The following is a 14,203-nucleotide window of genomic DNA, read 5'->3' as shown; positions in this document are numbered from 1 at the left end:
TGGTGAGGTTAGGCATTAAAAAATTTACTAAACAATTGAATTTCCTCTTTTGTCATTTATTTTATTTGCCAATCTTTCTATTAGATATTTATTTTATTGATTTTAAGAGCTCTTTGTATATTAATGATGTTAATTCATTAATGGTATTAATGACACACTGCAAATACTTCACCAAATTATTCTTTTTTATTCTTTCAATTAATTTTTCTAACTTAATTGAGATATAATTGACATTGTGTAAGTCTAAGGTACAACACACTGACTGATATAATATGTTTATGTACTACAAAAATGATTACCCCTCTTGAGAAGGCAAGCCAGGTGCAGCCCCTTAGGCAGTGCAGAGACCCCACCCCTGGCATTTGTAATTCCCTTACATCCACCAACCACCTAAACTAAGTGGAACTGGAAATCCCCCAAATGCCCAGAAGATTATCATGTGTAAAAGGCAGCTGGAACCCGGGCTTGGGGCTCAGCCTTTGGAGGCGACTCCTCTGGGACAGCACCAGTACACATTAAACAGTCCTTTTCTGATTCTCTGAGTGCATGCAGTCTGTCTCTTCCCGTCGACCGAATTTCTGCCACAACACTATTGCATTATCTAATACCTCCATGACACCACATTTCCATGCTGTTCTTTGTCTTAACTTTATTTACAGTGTTTTTGATGTTTATATTGAAAATATATCAGTTTTTTTCCTATATGTTTCTATGTGACAACCTTAAATATTTTGTTTCAAAATTATTTTGAGAGTTATATATATTTTCATTTAAATTTTGAATATGTCTGGAATTTGCTTTGATGTAAGTATAAGTTAGGACTCCATATCCCAAGATAATATAAGGTAGGAATACTTTTTGACTATTGGAGAAATTCTCAATACTAAAGACTGAAAATTCTAGAAAAACTCTTAGACCATTCAATATTATTTTATCATTGTGTTTCATCCATGAATTGACTGAAAATTGACTGCTCAGGGGGACTAGAAGAGCAAGTGGTTCGATCATTCTGACCTTCCGTCATGTCAACGGGTTCCTTCTCAGATTTTTATCTGCGTTGAAAAAAATTGCAGTGACTTTTTCTTCTGATAATGACCCCACAAAGCTATTTGTTTTAAAGCATATCCTAGAAAGTAGGTTTTGTTCACTTATTCCCTCTTTATTACTCGATGTTATGATACAATGTAAAATCTGTTACTAAGGCCGATTGCTATGTATTATTTAGTATGAGTATCCTTTCACAGTAAACTGAACTGTGGCTTTCTCTCTATGGAAGTCTGAGGCAAAAATAGCATCTCAGTGCCTCATGGACTGGCATATTCTATTCAGTTTTCGAGGTAGCTTTGAGCAGATCTTTTCTGATCAGACTTGGATGCTCCTTGGGGTGCTCTTCTGTAATCATTGAGCCGTGTGTTGGCTACACCACAGAGACTCTGGCCTGATGGACTCCGAATACAATTGCCCTAAAGAGATTCAGTTCTAATTCTTTTTAATTCTTGCTACAGCCCCTTAATCTTATAGTATTTCAAGTTTTGCATCTGCAGCAAGGGATAATGACACTGATGTATTCTACCAGGAGGTTGTTGGGATTAACTAATTAATAGTTGAAAAGAGCCTTTGAAAAAGAACATGCCAAATGTCTACCCTCATCATCATTTTGCTTATCTTTTCATCTGCCCTTTGTCGTCATGCTATGGTCTACTTTCAGAGAGCTCAGGCTCAATCTGTGTTTTAATTCAATGACTTCTAAAAAGACTTCTAAATACACTCAAAACTACTTTTGTTCCCAACTATGGAAAAGGCATCCTGCTTTTCTAGCTCAGTGCCTGGGAGACATGAGTCATAAGTTAGCTTTGATTCCTAGTCACTGGAATGTTTAAAATGTCCAAAACAAAAGGCCCAATATGTAATAGCATAAGGACATTTCAAGACATCAGAATTCAAATTACCAGAAACCTCAGATAACTAGAAAGCATTTTCCTGACAATTATGCTTTTGTGAAACAAGGGGTTTAAACATTTGATTGTAAAAATATATACACATCTGGCTGGTGTGGATCAATGGTTCAGCATCAACCCATGCATCAAGAGGTTGCCAGTTTGATTCCCGGTCAGGGCACCTGCCCAGGTTGTGGGCCCAATCCCCAGTGTGGGGCAGGCAGGAGGTGGCCAATCAATGTTCTCTCTCATCGACGTTTCTATCTCTCACTTCCTCTGTCTGTAAAATCAATAAAAGAAACAAAATTAAATACACACACATACAGAACTTTAAGAACATGTCACACTCTGCTTAATCTTCTGTAGAGATACATTGATAGACTAGATGACCACATAATTTATCATCCAAACCAGGACACTTTTGAAAGTGAAAAAAAAAAAAAGGTGCTACTGGTGATTTAACCAGAAGATCAGGCTTATATTAGAACCAGCCTAAGCTAATGAAATGTATGATTATCCTGCGTATACCTCTGCTTAATAATAAATCATTGGCATTTTGTTTAATGATACGATTTGACTCAAGCAAGATTTTCAGTTTCTCTGTTATTGACAAAAATAGATACACTAAAAGTTTTGGTTTAGTTTTGTGTTATATAATTAGAAACTTCTGTTTAATCTCCACTCTAAAAATATTAATACTCATCACCCAGACAGGGAGTAGGAAGTATTTAAATAAAGCTATTTTCTTTTTCAGGGTGTCAATGTTACTATGCCTTTTGTTTTTTAGTAGTTCCGACTTATGCATGCCCATTCCAGAATCCTGCCCTCCAGGAATGTGTGGTGGAAGGGAGTTTGGGCTGTTGGGGCACCTCACAGAGACTCAGAGCTTTTTGACCTTGTCCAGGACTGCATTATCTTAGGAATGACTCACTATAGAAGGACTCTTGCTAGCAAGTAAGAGCTCCCCACTCAGACCCTATGGCACTAACCAATCACAGCTCTGAACTTAAAAGCAAAGAAGTAAGCCATTTATTTTGAGTTGAGTGTCAATAAAAGTCACTAATTCGTTTACCTAATAGTGATTTCTAGGTCCGACCTCAGAGATGCTGATACTTGACTAGGGAGGGACCCAGGATCTGCACTGCTTGACATGCCAGGTTATTCCGAAGCAAGTGGCTAAGGACCTCCTTTAAAAAAAAAAATGCTTCCCAATTTTAAACATCAAAGTCTGAGCCATAGGTATCCATGATCCATAAGTATGGTTTTATATGTACTTATACTGAAGCAGTTTAAACAATGATGACTGTGACTTGAGAGACTAAAAAATCTAATATTTCCTATAAAATAAAAAAAGAGAGAGTAGGAGAACCTACTTTTCTTTTGAAGAAAAATTTTAAAATGTTACATTATGTAAAACTAGCCTGATTGAAGAACCCTTTCCCAAAAAAGTATACATCCCAAAATGTGTCAGGTTACTTGGAGAAAAGTAACCAATGGTCCTCATGTATGCTGAGAAAAACTATTATTAAAAGCTAAAGACTGCCCAACTGGTGTGGCTCAGTGGTTGAGCATCTACCCATGCACCAGGAAGTCTTCGGTTCAATTCCTGATCAGGGCACATGCCCAGGCTGTGGTCCCGATTCCCAATGGGGGGCATGTAGGAGGTGGCCAGTCAATGTTTGTCTCTTACATTGATGTTTCTATATCTTCCTCTTCCTTCCTCTGTCTCTAAAATCAATAAAGAAAAAAATAAAAAAATGAAAAAGCTAAAGGCCAACTTTGATGAATGGAACAAGGCTTTATATTTTGTGACAATGATTATGTAGACTTATAAAACTGATCCTACACATTTAGGTTATTATTATTAATTTATTATCCAACAAATGATAAACAAATATCTTGGAATCTCTTATAATATAATAGGGAAAATGGACAAAGTACAAAAAACACATGCTCATACAAATTATGTTTCATTTCTCTGGTTACCTAGAAAGTGTTTGAATATCTATATGTATTTCTGGACTTGTTTCATCTTCCTTACTGTATTGTAAAACATTCTAATATATAAATTGTTATTGTACTGGCTAATAATTATATCAGTAGCCAATAGTTATACACTAAGTATGTACTAAGTAATGTGCATATAAAGTCATTTGTTATGAATCTATTTTTTCTTGTTTTTTAGTCCCACAGGTATTTATTTGCCTTCTAGGACCTATTATGCAAGGTGCTAGTGGTGGCAATTAATCCAATAAATGATAATAGGGTTCTACCTTCAAACCTCAATATTGATATTTAAAGACAACTTACTAAGTGTTGTAAATTGGTCAAATAGATGTGCAGATATTGATTAGAAAGAAACATGCCATAGCTCAATGCCCTTTTTTGTAGATTCATTTTTCTAAATGAATTCTAATAAAATACAGTTGAAACAAGAAGAAAAGACATATGATAGATGTTTTGACACCAATAAGAAACAAGTTTCAAGAAACTTTTTTTGGAAAAGAAAAAAATCCTGGAATTTCTTCCAGTTTTAATTATTGGAATTTTCCAAAGGCTCAGTATGAAAGCCATTACAAATTTCTGCAATAAACCAAAAGTAAAAGTATATTTTAGAACATTAAAACAAAAATACAAAAAATAGCAATAAAGATAGATATTATCTCTAATTTCCATATTTCCTGAACTAAATTTTCTTTAATTAAAATAAAACAACATTGCCATTGAAAATTTCATGAAAAAAGACCTTAATTCAAATCAGAGAGTCCACGATTTACTAGATATGTGCTATCATAGCTTAGCTATTGAACGAAGTCCCACTTGTTCTATAGGATGAATGAAAATAATACTAATTTCACTGTGTTGTTTCAAGTATTAAAGAAATAATGTATTTAAAGTATTTAGCACCATAATAATATTCAAAAAGCTATTATTTTACTCTACGTCAAATCATTTAATTTATTATTTCTCAATCTCTTTTTGATAATATGAGTAGAATATTGCATTGTATAACAGTAGAGATTGTGATGACTTCATGAATATTTAGATCTCATAAGATGTCTGTTATCCTTAGATTTTAAGTACAAAAATTATGTAACTAAGGCATTTTTCAAAATGTAAGCAAAAGAACACAGAGCTTTTTTAACAATCACAATTCTAACTGTGCTTGTTAACATAAATTTAAAGATGTTGCTCACTTTTATACATACTAACATGGGGTTGCATATTCAGCAGGTCTCTCCTTAGATTCTGTGTGTCATAGGAATATAATTGAGAGGCCTTCAATTATAGAAAAAAATACTGATGAGCCCTTAAACCATTCCTTTTATGGAAATAATGTCTCTGACTCAATACAAATAGAAATCATGTTTGGAGCTTGATGACTGTTTCTAAGTTTAATTATGAAAGACTTCTTATTTCTGTCCTCACACTGACCCCACCCACCTGCCCCTGTATTTTTTCCGTTATTATCTTTTTATTTTATTACATATTATAAGACCCCTCAAATATTCTTTGGGGAACTTGAGAAAAACTTTAAGTGTCATGGTAGATTAGATCATGCTTTTCAAAGGTACAAGTTTTGGTGTGTGGGAAATTTAGGTTTTAGAACTGATATTAAAATTATGTCTAGAGAGTTTTACTCAAGAGGACAGAGTAGGTAAACACTGTCCTGGTGTCTTCACATGACCTCATCAAAATCATAACTAAATTATAGAACAGTCAACCTGAAGAACTAGCTGAACAAAAATCCTATAATTAAGGATATAAAGAAGAAGCCAAGTCAAAACTAGTAGGATGGGCAGAGACATGAAACAGGCTGGTCCCATACCCACTAGTGGTTGAGAATTGGGAGGAATATCTCAGCTATGGAGATCTCCCCTTAAAAGCTAGGGGTCCCAGCACCACACCACGCCCCCCAGCCAAAGCAACAGTGCTGGGATGATGAACCCCCACAATATCAGACTGTGAAAATCAGTGGGGATCCCTTGTGTCTGGGTGAGATGGAAGTCTGCTGGAAACTCAGGTGTCCTCTTAAGGGGCCCACACAGAGACTTGCTCACTCACTGGCACTCACCTTGGGCTCCAGTGGAGGAATAACAACTCAGGGCGCTCCAGAGACCTAAGGGGAGAGACTGAGTTATGTGGCTTCAAGGCAAAGGGCTGGAGGGAGGGCTGCCATTGTTCCTATGTTGTGCCCTCCCCCCACATTGCCAAATCTGAATCTGCATTAACTTGATAAACACCACTTGCCCCACTCTGATGACTCCCTGAGACCCTACTTAACCTAACTCATATATGCCCAAGGCTCTTTCAATGGCTGAGTCTTACAGGTAGCTAGTAGGCAAAGGCAGGCCTTGTGGTGCCCTTTTGCTTTAAGTAGTACCAAGGCTGGTACTGGTGGCAGTCAGCTTCAATTAGTAGGGTGGCCTCTCCCATGCACCTCCAGGTCCAGAACAGGCAGCCATCAACTTCAAAGTGCTTTGTGGCTTTTACCAGGTAGCCCTGATCTGATCACAAGCAACAGCTGACCTTTGCCTACACTAGAGCCCCTTCCAAGAGGCTCCAGAACTAACACACCCAGTGACTGGCTTCAGAGCACAACAAACACTACCCAGCATAGCTCCACAGGCACCAGAGCCTGTAGGAGCAAAACCTACTCTGTGTGATCAGGCCCTGCACAACTGTTCCTATGCTGTGGTCATGGCCAATACTCACAGCCAGTAAGCCAGAAAGTGAACCCCACCCAATGCTGTGCCAACAGCAATCAAGACTCAACTACAATAAGAGGGCACACACAACCCCTATAAGGGACATTCCTGGAGCACCCAGCTCCAGTGATTAGGAAGATTGCACCATTGGGCCTCACAGGACACTGACTACATAAAGCCACCCTGCTAAGACTGGTAGATGTAGCAGATCTACTTGATACACAGAAACAAATAGAGAGAAGCAGCCAAAATGAGAAGGCTAAATAAATAAATAAATAAATATCTCATATAAAAGAACAGGAGAAGATTCCAAAAACAGAACTAAATGAATGAAATGGAGACATGCATTGATACAGAGTTCAAAACACTGATTATAATAATGCTCAAGGGACTTGCTGAGAACTCAAAAAAGAGATAGTAAACATAAAAAAGACATAGAAATCATATATAAAAAACAGACAGAAAAGAAGAATATGATAACTGAAATGAAGAATACACTAGAAGAAATCAACATCCAATTTGATGAAGTAGAGAATTAAATCAGTAACTTGGAAGACAGAGTAGCAGAAAACACCCATCAGAACAGCAAAAAGAAAAAAAGAATCCAAAAGATGAGGATAGTTTAAGGGACCACTGAGACAGCATCAAGAATAAGAACATTTACATCATAGGGGTACCAGAAGGAGAATAGAGAGGACAAGGGATTGAGAATGTATTTGAAGAAATAATAACAGAAAATTTCCCTAACCTGTAGATAGAAATAGACATACAAGTTCAGGAAGCACAGAGAGTCCTAAACAAGGCTCAGACCAAGACACATCATAATTAAAATGCCAAAGTTTAAAGGCAAAGAAATAATCTTAGAGCAGCAAGAGAAAAGCAGTTAGTTATCTATCAGGGAGCTACCATAAGACTTTCAGCTGATTTTACAACAGAAATTTTTCAGACCAGAGGGATTGGCACAAAATATGCAAAGTGATGAAAAGCAAGAACCTACTACCAAAACTAATCTACCCAACAAGGTTATCATTTAAAATTAAAGGAGAGATAAAGAGCCAGTTTTACAAGAAATATAATAGGACTTCTCTAAGAAGAAGGGGGGGGGGTGAACATAAATATGAATAATAAATTGTTAATAACAGCATACCTACCAAAAATGCTAATAACTGCATACCAACAATAATCACTTTAAATGTAAATGTACTAAATGCTCCAATCAAAAGACATAGGGTAGCTAAATCGATAAGAAAATACGACGCATACATATGTTATCTACAAGAAACCCAATTCAGAAAGAAAGACACACAAAGACTGAGAGTAAAGGGATATAAAAAGATATTTTATGCAAATGGAAACAAACACACACAAGAAAAGCTAGGGTAGCAATACTTACAATCAGACAAAATTGACTTTAAAATAAAGACTATAATAAGAGACAAAGAAGGCCATTTCATAATGATAAAAGGATCAATCCAACAAAATGATATATCCCTTGTGAACATTTTTGCACCTGGTAGGAGCACCTAAACATATAAAGCAAATCCCATGAGGGGAGAGCTAAAGAGTAATACAGCCCCACTAAAGGACATTAACACCTGTTTGTCATCAATGATTAGATCTTCTAGATAGAAAATCAACAAGGAAAAATGGCCATAAATGACACCTTAGACCATGTTGATTTAATTGCTACTTTTAGAGCATTTTACCCCAGAGCAGCAGATTATACATTCTTTTAAACTACACATAGAACAGTTTCCAGGATGGGTCACATGCTAGGACACAAAACAAGTCTCAATAAATTTAAGATTAAAATCATATCAAGCGTCTCCTCTGAACACAATGACATTGGATAAAGAAGATGTGGTACATATGTAAAATGGAATATTATTTGGTCATAAAAACAAATGAAATCATATCATTTGAGACAACATGGATGGACCTAGAGAGTATTACGCTAAGAGAAATAAGTCAGAGAAACATACACCATATGATTTTACTTATATGTGAAATCTAAAGAACAATAATAAAAAAAACCCACAAACAGACTCATAGATATAGAGATCAAATTGATGGCTGCCAGATGAGTAGGGGGTTAGGGGCTGGGTGAAAAAGGTGAAGGGATTGAGAAGTACAAATTGGTACTTATGAAATAGTCATGGGGATGTAAAGTACAGCATAGGGAATACAGTCAGTAATATTATACTAACTATGTATGGTGTCAGATGTGTACTAGATTTATTGGAGGGTCATTCTGTAAATTATATAAATGTCTATCTACTATGGTATACTCCTGAAACTAATATACAATAATATTGATATTAACTATAATCAAAGAATTTTTTAAAAAGCCCTTGAGAGTGACACACACACACACACACACACACACACACACACACACACGAAAACTGTCTACTCCTCGAGACAACTCCCAGTGTCACTCTCCTCATCTGAGTTAATCAAAGCAGCCCTTACATTTTATGGATGACTCCTTAGGTCCTTCTTTCAGTCAGAAGCAAACTGATTGTCCCCAATACAGCCCATGTAGGAACCATTACCAGGGATATGCAGACACTTACCTTGGCTTTTGTATCATGTAAATACTTAATAATTTCTCATTGTTTGGCCACATATATACCAAAATAGTCATTTTTCTATTTCCTATCAAATCTCTAAGGAAGGGTATATTTAGTCATCTTCTATTTAGGTAAAAATACTTGCTGGTGATAACGTTTCATCATTTTCCATCATTAGAAAATCCAGAACACAGATTGCAGTGTTTTCAGTTTCATCCTCAATAATTGATTTGAAGAGGAAAAACATTTATAAGTGAGGAAAAGAAGTTTCCTTCTTCCCTTCTAGGTTCCTTAGCTAGCCTAATACATTGTCTGAAGACAGATTAACATAAAAATTAATTACATACATATGGGGACCCCACAAAGACATGAGATGCAAAGGCAGTCAGGCAATTGAGATTTATATACCATCCTGAGAAACAACATATGATTTTAAAATATAAGTATGTGCCATGCAATATTTGGAGCATACTTATGAAAAACAACAACAAAAAACCCCAACACCTGTCCTGTATTTTTATTTCCTAATTCTGGCCACTCTAGGTATACCTTCCATATTTGAAGGAGAAAAAGGAGGCCAAAGGGCACAGGGGAATGGGAGGGCAAAGGAGAAACAGGTGAAAAGAGGCACTTGGGCCCGAGTGGGCAGGGCTTTGTAGGCCACTGTAAGAACTTCAGCTGTTCCTCCAACTGTGTGGACGTCATTGAGAGTCTGTGTGGAGAGGTGCTATGACTCCTTAAAGTCAGAAAGTACCAGTCAGCCTGCTGGGTTATATGTTAAAGGCTAAGGGCAGGAGACTCTAGATGGGCAGCCAACCTGTTCTCTGTGAATTATAAACCCCATGGTCCCCTCAGGCCATGCTGAGAGGCAGAACCCTCACTCCTTGACAGTGATAGTGACTGTCCTTTGTCTTCTAAATAGCCAAGAGCCAGATATTGTTATGCCTTTTTAAAGATTCATTTAATAATATCTATTTCATCTCAGTGTTACAAATTTTAATGGGATAAATTATTTGGATACAATGATCATATTATTATGCCCATGAAAGAGTGAAATACAAACACCCTAGTAAGATATCCATCCATCAATATTTATTTATCAAACACTTCTTTTGTGCTTGCCACTGTGATAGGCATCATGAAAAAAAAATAGGAGACATTTATGGATGTATTGGTGTGTTATTTAAAGAGGTACTTAAATGCAAATAAAATTAAGGGAACACTGAAAATAATGAAGCAAACCCAGACCTTAGGCTCTAAATATAGATCATGTTTCTCTGTGTTAAATCAATGAGAACTGTGCTGAGTTAGCCTTGAAACACAATTCATCTTCTCTTGATTTGTTATTTCGAAGTGTTGATTGCCCTGGGGAGAGAATTATCTTGTGAGTGAACTTGGGAAGTTCCTAGTGGAGATTTTCCCAGCAGTTGGAACTCAGCTGATTACTGTATCTGCCCAATGTCATGGCCAGACCCTCTGTGTTTATGTTTCATTATAATCCAATTTGGTAAACACAACCTTAAAGGTTTACTTATAACAGAGTTTCTAAACATTTTAATTTCTCTTATATTTTTCTTCCTGTAATGGAATATTCTGCTCAATGGAGAAAAAAAATGAACAAATAGATTCTATTTTTGGTGAAATCATTTTAATCTTATCTAAACTGTCTCTGGCACTCTCTTACGTATGTCACAGCCTTCCTGATCTAGTGCAGGTTGTTATTAAGAGCACTTTCACTTGACCTGTATGAAAACACCACTTATATCATCACTTATCCTATTGCCCTGCATTTAGGTCTATGTTCCGACGAGTATAAAGGCCATAGTTCCATGAAACATATGCATTTCAGGAAGAAAATTAAAGTGAGTTTTTCATCACTCAGTTTATGGAATGTTAGAATATTTGTGAATATAGTTGATTATATACTCTCATCTTTATTTGACTTAAATTTTATTTAAAAGTTATTAAGAGATACAGTTCAGTAATGGTAGGAAAGGTATTATGGATATATATTTTTGCACTTATACATTTTTATATACAGGAAAGATATTATAAGATGTGGATTTTAGTTCTTGTTTCCAGAAGAATTCAATACATCTCGAAATATCAATTTTGCTATTTTTACAATAGGAATAATGTCAATGGGATGAGGTAGTTCTGAGGATCAAATAGCGTAGTATGTAGGAAGGTAGTGCTTTGCAAAGTACAAAGCACCACATACATGTGGCATTGACAGGCAGTTCTTGCCTAGCTGTCCAAGTTTAATTAAGGATTTAAAACATGATTTCAACTAAAAAGTATTATTAAGTAAAATGTATACTTCACTCAGTCATAAGTTTCACATTTGAAATATAAAAATAAATCTATTAATTTCACAAACAATAAATTTGATAATTTATTTGCTTTTGAAATAATTTTCAACTTAGTAATCTTATTTTAATTTTTTTATTTTTAGAAATTAAGATTTTCCTCTGAACTTGAGTAGATTACAATATCTCAGTTTACTCATTCATTCATTTACATATCCAATAAAATATTTATCTAGCAACTGTTATATACATAAGCACTATGATAAGTGCTGAGGATAAAAACCAAAATTGAGATGTCCTTTTGAAAAATGAGAGATTCCTGCCCAGCTGGTGTGGCTCAGTAGTTGAGCATCGACCCATGCACCAAGAGGTTACCAGTTCAATTCCCTGTCAGGGCACATGCCCAGGTTGTGGGCCTGGTCCCCAGTGGGGGGGCATGCAGGAAGCGGCCAATCAGCGTTCTTTCTCATCGATGTTTCTAAATCTCTCTCTTGCTCTCCCTTCCTCTCTCTCTAAAATCAATAAAGAAAAATTTTTTAAAAATTAAAATTAAAAAAGGGATTCTCAATAAAGTAGGGAAAAGTATAAATTGTAATATATAATAGTACACACTAGTACACAAAATGTGCAAACCAGCAATTATGATCCACAGTGCTATGATCCAAAGTGTTTAAAAAGTACAGTAAGGCCCTGGCCGGTCTTGTTCAGTGGTTAGAGCATTGGCCCATGGACCAGAGAGTCATGGGTTTGGTTCCCGCTAAGGGTACATACTTCGGTTGCAGTTTGTCCCCAGCCCCGGTTGGGGTCCTGTGGGTGGCAACCAGTCAATATGTCTCTCTCATGTCGACGTTTCTCTCTTTCTTTCTCCCTCTCTCCCTCCTACTCTATCTGAAGAAAAATGGAAAAAAAAAAAAAGTCCTCGGATGAGGATTAAAAAAAAAAAAGTACAGTATGTATAAAAAGCCCAAAAGAAGATCCTTTATGTGAGAGAAAGATTATAGGAGACATCACAGAGGTTTCCTTTGAACTGAGTTCTGTGACCTGAATTGTGTCCCCCAAAATTCATATGTTGAATTCCTAACAATATCTTATAATGTAATCTTTGAAGATCGATTGCTGGTAGAGGTAATCAAGTTAAAATTGGGTCATTAGCATGGGTCCTACCTACTCCAATATGACTGATATCTTTATACAAAGGGAAATTTGGACACAGACACACACCCAGGGAGAATGACATGAAAATTAAGGCAGAAATCCAAGTGATGCTTATACAAGCCAAAGCACACGGAAAATTGCCAGCAAACCACCAGAAGCTAGGAGAGAGGAATGGAACAGATTCTTCTTTGCAGCCCTTAAAAGAAACCAACCCTGCTGACACCTTGATGTCAGACTTCTAGTCTCCAGAAGTGTGAGACACTTTCTGTAGTTTAAGCTACTTGGGTTGTAGTAGTTGGTTACTGCAGCCTAAGCAAACTAATACACTAATTTTTAACAAACAAGCAAAGAACAAAAATCCATCAGTACAACAAAAGAAGGAAGCATGGAAAGCTTGTAAGACTGAGCAGAGTCATGCAAAGATAGGGTTGCGTGATGACACAGAGCCCACATGTAAAGTGTCAAAGTAGTTCAGTTTGGCAGAACATGGATGTGAGGGACCTCCCATCAGGAAAACCTTAGATAGTTGGTCAGGAGTCATCTACACTGGACCATGCCGTGGGGTTTTGGTTTTTATTCTAAATAAAATTACAAACCACTGAAGGCTTTTAAACAGAGGGAACATGTGATGAGATGAACGTTTTAGGAAACAGTTAATTTATTAGTTCCGTGAAGGATGGTCAGAAGGGATGAAACTAGAGATCCAGGGCTCAGTCAGGAACTTACTGTGATATGATGGTTATTCAACTAGGGCAATGGAGTGAGATTTAGGAGTAGATTTAGGAGACAGAAGCAATAAAATTCAGTGACCAGCTGGTTAAATGAGACAGAGCAAGGGGATGGATTGTGATTTTAGCAGGAGGAATGGAGAAGTGACAGAGAAGAGACTCTTTCAAAAGAAGAGCTGAAAGACATTCTTTCTCCAGTGTAGCAAAGAAAGCATACATAGCCTCAAAACTATGGGCCCACTTAGAAAGACATCTTATTGTGCTGTGATTCTAGAAGCACTTGGTGGGTACTGTTACCTACTCAAGTACCACAAATTATATACCAGCAATTCCACAAACCATTACATTTTCATTATATTTTATTGTACATATCACAGACAAATATATGTTCACTTTGATAGCAAACAAATGTTTTTTGCATTAAAAATAATTTTATAACTGTTGTAGTTTTAGTGTAAAATATAAACTTCCTCTGGTAACTAAGTTGCAAAAAGTTTTGCTATATAACAGTAATATTTGTTGTTGTTGTTTTTTCAAATAAAGGAAAGGGAATATAAAAATTTCAGTCACACTAATTGAAAACAACTTTATCATAAATTATTCATTCTATTTATTTATTTATTTATTTATTTTTGTTTCAAAATGTGTCATTTAAATGTTTCAAAGGAAAGTGTCCGTGGAGCTCTTTTAGAAAGAAATTAAGAACTTTCTAATTGCAGAAAATTACAAGGTACCCAAAGGGTACATTTTGGTGTTTTTCTTTCTTTTGTTAGTAGGTACAATAACTCGATA

Source organism: Molossus molossus, unplaced genomic scaffold (genome assembly GCF_014108415.1).
Source record: "Molossus molossus isolate mMolMol1 unplaced genomic scaffold, mMolMol1.p scaffold_m16_p_9, whole genome shotgun sequence".
In the NCBI taxonomy this organism is placed as follows: Eukaryota; Metazoa; Chordata; class Mammalia; order Chiroptera; family Molossidae; genus Molossus; species Molossus molossus.
This window is presented reverse-complemented; position numbering follows the sequence as displayed.